Source organism: Alosa pseudoharengus, unplaced genomic scaffold (assembly GCF_046254945.1).
Source record: "Alosa pseudoharengus isolate Yale_2024_CS ecotype anadromous, Long Island Sound unplaced genomic scaffold, YU_APseudo_1.1 YU_APseudo_1.1_scf_3, whole genome shotgun sequence".
Lineage (NCBI taxonomy): Eukaryota > Metazoa > Chordata > Actinopteri > Clupeiformes > Clupeidae > Alosa > Alosa pseudoharengus.
Window position 1 is genome coordinate 5,996,499 of NW_027468718.1, and position 6,000 is coordinate 6,002,498.

At 38.6% G+C, this 6,000-nt stretch overlaps 1 long non-coding RNA gene across 1 annotated transcript in view; it reads left to right on the top strand.

Annotated features, from left to right (window-relative positions):
• LOC143100084 (uncharacterized) overlaps positions 1–3,974 on the top strand; it is a 47,847-nt gene extending 43,873 nt beyond the window's left edge. Inside the window, exons 2-3 of the long non-coding RNA XR_012981827.1 lie at positions 2,504–2,588; positions 2,965–3,974. This is a non-coding gene — a long non-coding RNA (uncharacterized LOC143100084). The remainder of the gene's footprint in view (positions 1–2,503; positions 2,589–2,964) is intronic.
• The last annotated feature ends 2,026 nt before the right edge of the window (positions 3,975–6,000 follow it).

Sequence of the window (6,000 nt, forward strand, 5' to 3'; positions counted from 1 at the left end):
GTTGAAAATATCGGTAACAGGAACACACATGGGCTTTCTCCGCTCTACTGTTTCCACTCCCCTTATACACAGCACTGTAGGCTTGCATATCTGTTGAACCGTTAGTCCGATTGATTTCAAACTTGGCAGGTGTCTTGCTACGGGCACGAGTAAGTGCAGTGCCAAGTTTTGATACAAAAAGCAAAATATACTGTTAAATATATCGGTAAAAGAAGCAAACAATGGCTTTCGCCACTCCCTCTCTCACACAGCACAGCACAGGACCAGAGGCAGAGAGGGTAAGCAGAGTTTTGGCAGCACTGAATCAGGGCACAGCACGGGTTAAGACGCAAGATGTTTAGATGATTATCATGTCTGACCTCAACTATAAAGACTCCCTGTATGCAGTTTGCTTGCATACAATGATTCCGCAGATTTTGCAACAATACGCCAACAAACACGGGTATGTTGTGGCTATTCAAATTCAAAATGACATAATAAAAAGTATGTGCAATAAACTGATGCTTCGAATAGCCCAGGCTACTTTGGACTCGTGACTCTGAATTAACAAACGACAATTCCGACTGCAAGGTCCCAAATTGAAACGAGCGATAGGCTAATGGTCCCGAATTTAAGGACGTTTCAGAGGACGTGCCATACAGCTAGACAACGAGTGGCAGACAGAGCGATATCACTTATGCTACCAAAGACTGTTTTTGAGTCACATCGTTGCAAATCTCCTATGATGATGTATCTTTCTACAACATGGTTTGTCTTCTATATCGTTGAGCTATTCAATAGGCTAAACATATAGCCTTATCAAAGCTTTAGGCTTATGTCATTTCGATCAGCTACAGACAAGTGGCAGACAGCGTGATGTGACTTATAGGCCTATGCTAGCCTACCAGAGAGTCACATCGTTGCTTTCAAACTATGATGCATCATTCCACAAAATGGTTTTTCAGCAGAGCCATAGAAAAAGAGAGTTGCGACACTCTTTGAAGTCGCCGCCACGCAGTTCACGTACGCTTCAACAGTTCCAAACAGCTCTTTGCGTGTCGTGTTATTTCAATGGGATAGACAGCAGCGAGTGCATTATTGAACGGGAAACATTACAACAAACCAAAAACGAGTGTTAGCATGCTTACATTATAGTGTCAATTATATATTGCGAGTATAATTAGTTTGCAACATCGATCTAAAATATGTTCTTTGGTAGTTCTAACATTGAACGTTTGTTTCCTTGCTGGACATGAGCGGTTATTGGATTCCTACATTTGCCTGTATCACGCTAAATATACTTTACTTACATTGTCAAAACGTAGGCTATGCATTTTGTATCCTTTTTGTGTGTGGACATTAGATCCAGTGTCCTTTTCAGTTCGTTTGGTGAGATGAAGATGAAGGTGCCCCCCCCCCCCCCAAATCTACCACACAACTTTGATCATTGTAAAACTAGCAATAAACGTATAGCAAATATATAAATATATGTTCAGACTACATTCAGTAGCCTAACAGCTTAAATTTTAAAAGTTTGATCAATGGATTAAATCTGTTCAATTCTTTTAGAGAAATAGCATAAAGGTGGCCACCACACAGCCTTGGTAACATTTTAAGACTAAGCCATAAACATGTCAAAAACACATAGGCTAAATAAGAATCAATAACAACTTAAATGTGAAAAATTTGATTAATACTGCAAGATAAGACACCCACTGTTTCAATAACACACTTGTAACTCAATAAGCAATCAACTATTTCAATAAAATACTTATTAATATTTCAGCCGGCTGGTGAGACTATGAAAAGGATGACTGATACATGTTAGGTTTTCAATAGAATTTTTATTAAGTTTTCAATGTGTGTTTAAAACAAGAACAGGAACAAATGCAAAAAAGACTGGGAGGAAGGCATGGTGACACTGCAACATAAAAAGGAGGTCTGACACTCATTTAGGTTTCCAAAAAATAAAAAGATTTCAGTTTCCAAAGTTTGAACAACACTTGTGTGTGAACTACACAAAAGACACAATGTGGAAGGGATGGGTAGCCCTCTGTGTACTTTGTACACCTATAAGAGGGACTATAAGAGGGACATGGTAAGGAGGATGCAACATTTGGCTGGAGTCGGGAGTGTTATGGGAGGTGTGGAAGATGCTGGATCAACACAACTCCACCTGTCTGTCTTCGGTTACAAGACAGTGTTTAATCGTGAATCATTTGTGAAGGGTCCAACATGGCCACATTTCTAACAGGCCTTGAGACACATGTCTCCACCTTTTACATGTACATTTCTAATTGGTCTTGCCACATGTGTCTCCACCTTTTACATGTACATTTCTAATTGGCCTTGAGACACATGTGTCTCCACCTTTTACATGTACATTTCTAATTGGCCTTGAGACACATGTCTCCACCTTTTACATGTACATTTCTAATTGGCCTTGAGACACATGTCTCCACCTTTTACATGTACATTTCTAATTGGCCTTGCCACATGCCTCCACCTTTTACATTTCTAACAGGTCTCACCACATGTGTCTCCACCTTTTACAGTCTGAATCTGCCATATCAAGAGGAGGCAGCGTGACCATTTGAATTCAACCAGAGGTAAGTTCATGTCACACTTTCAAACCAGAATTTGTTTTATTTGTGGTATGTATTGGGGGTGGGAGTGGTGTGCCTGTGTGTGTGTGGGGGGGGATTGTCTTATCTTTTATATTTTAAACAGAGTTGTATGAAGTAAAAGTATTGTGTTGTGTAGTACTATGCAGTACCATGTAGTTATAAGCAGTACTATGCAGGATTGCGGCCTCTGAAGACAGACAGCAATCCTGCATACTGCTGTAATAACTGCACAACACAATACTTGTACTTCATACAACTCTATTGAGTAAAAGTGTGTTAACGTTACAAATTCCAACTTAGTCTCAGCTGCCTTCCATTATGCTGTACAGATTTATATATCAGGTGATCATCTTTTTAGGTGTCTTGTGGATATCAATCCTGAGAGGGTGACAAGGGTAAATGACAAGAACAGAAGTAACACCCCTACCGAGGTTTCCACCTTGCTCAGAAAACTGATGGACTATCGTTAAGCCCTCGTCTGAAAATGATGAGTATTTTACACATGCTTTACAATGGTTGAAATGTGTCCAGATGCTATTTTTACATTATTGTTGTAAGTTACCAGTTACCTTGAAAGGACTAATTGAGACCTCGGTGCAAAAAGCTGGAATTCCTTGCTTTTCCGGGTGCTTAGAGCAAACCAGCATGATTTGGCACCAGATTCAGCGAGCGAAGCACGAGAGGAGAGACCTGCATGTCGTAGTCATGGATCTGGCTAATGCTTTTGGGTCAGTATCACATAGTCTTTTATGGGAGGCTTTTGATTACTTCAGAGTCCCAGGTAGCATTAAAAGCCTATAGCTAAAGCGTACTTTATGGATATTCAACTCTGTTTTACCACGGCAGAATACACCACAACTTGAGATTGGCATTATGGTGGGATGTACAATATCCCCATGCTTTCACAATGGCAATGGACACTTTGGGCACAAATTTCCCCTACATGAATCCTAGTACCCTATCACCTAAGCACAATCACAAATAAGCAAAGTGAATGTCACTTGATTTTTCATGAATGTTACTTGGTTTCCTCCCTGATTATCATTTACACTCTTCCTTGTACTTTACATTCCTCTAGACATAATCTGCCAGGTTATTCATTCTCACATACACACAGGATACACAAGCCCAATTTGATATTTTTATTTTCTATAATAATTATTCTGTATCTTATTCAGCCACCTCGAAATACTACTAGATAACGTGTCTGCTTTTTACATACATACATGATACACGAGCCCAATGCAATGTTTTTGTTTTTTCCGTGATAATTCTTCTGTGCCTTATTCCCTGACCTTTGAAATAAAATTTTCGAAATTCTATTGTGTCTACATTTTACTATACATATGTGATGCAGAAGTCTAATGCAATGTTTTTGTTTTTCATGAGAATTCTTCTTTACCTTATTCCCTGATCCTGAAATAGGATTCGAGTCAGTCTACATATTCCTAAATCACTACTTACTATCTTGCTTCATGTCTCTTAATTTTTCAAAAATGTTTTTTTTTAACCTGACATATAGACTTTAAATAAAATGACTGTTAAACCACAAGTAATCTAAAGAATGTTTAACCATGCACAAATAAGTTACATGAAATACAATGACTGTTAAACCACAAGTAAGTGATGTGAAATAATATGAATGCTTACTAAAAAGTGATAAAATATGTTAAACAAATAAGTAACTGATGTGAAAAAATTGATTTTTTTATCTTTTGACATGAAATAAAGCATAATTAAATAAATGTTTAATTATTTAATTATGCTTAGTATACCATTACTGGCATATGCTTTAGATAGACAGGACTTTTCCTTTCCTTTCCTTTTCCTTCCAAATTTTCATCTTTGGTGCCATTATGCTTGTAGCCTGGATACCAGACTCTCTGACTTTGCAGAGTCTGGCCTAGATTCATAGGCAAACGTTTATTTCCGGGTGGGAAGGCACAGTTTGAGGTTTAAAATCATTGGAGTTCCTCTGAACCCGCTTTGATGAACAACTACAACGAACAACTAGCGTTTCGCCATACAGAGAAGTTTCTCTGCATCACGCCCTTAGCAAGCAAGCTTGCATCTTATCATTGATAAGTCACACATTTCATCTAGTTATTAATTCACAGGACATTGAGTCCTTTTACTAACTCAACGGTTATGAAGAAATATAGGCTTTATGTTAGGCCTAGCCTACTGACTCATCCCAAAACTAGGCTATGTTACCAACACAATTCACGTCCAATACCCCAGTGAAGGACACGCATAATAATAACGTTAACTGTGGAACTTCCTTTTAGGCTAAAGGTCCTTGATTGCTCTGCTTTAACCCTCTCTGGTATAAAATAGTCCAGCATGTCATCTTAGTGGAAGGGAATACGTTCGTATTTTCAAGTGACAGAATTAAGGTATGAGTTTATCTGACGAACATGTAAAGTTAAGCTTGCAACCCCACAGGCAGGCAGCTCGACTGTGACTTTGTTCGTGACACTCCTGTTAGTAGCCTAAACTACTAGAAAGAGCTAAAATTAGAAATGGAATGGTCGCTTAAATCAAACATACTCAGGAACTCACACCAACCGTATTTGGTGCCTTTTATTCACATTTGCGCAAACATTTTATAAGCATTTTCGTTCCCTATGTTGATGTATTCCAAGCGGTCTGCTTCGGGGGCGGGGACGTAGTAATTGAAACACCATGCCTGTGTAACGTAATCGCTCTCAGGGACGCCCTCTGTTCGCTGGTTGGTTTGGAGGCCAGAAGCCGAAGTAAACGAGGGCGAATCAAGCTATTCCAGACGGAGTACTGTAGGGAAAAGAAATCGAGAGGTAGTACGTAGACAGGCGGAGCCAGGCTAATATGCTATTATGTATGAAAGAGCTAAGAAATTGGACCATTATTTTCTGTAATGTAAGGTTGGTGTCTCTAAAACCAGCTTTCTTGTGAAAATAGTCTAATGTGGTTATTAACCAACTTTTTGGTTAATTTAATATTTTTCAAGGGTACAATTAAATACTGATTTGAGAGAGGATGAACTCAATAGGCACTTGTTTGTAGAAAGAGAAAGACCTGTTGTAACTAACACGAAGGTCACGTTTTTTTGTTGTTACCCAACAGGAAAATGATAATAACAGAAATGTATTGTTATTGTAGTCTGCCGTTAAACAAGGGGAAGATCCTGAAAATCCTGCCAGTTGTTTCCTGTTAGTTTACAGGAAGTTAATGTTATTTTACAATTATTTTCTCTCCAAAAAGTCATTGTTTTGAAAATGATCAAATTTGTTTTGTGTGTTCAGATGCCCTGTGTTAAAACAAAGTCATGGAGCCTTGGAACACAGTCATGGAACACTGTTTTTTTACTGGAAATTTCCACAGTGTGAGTTGACCATAAGGATGGCATTGTAGC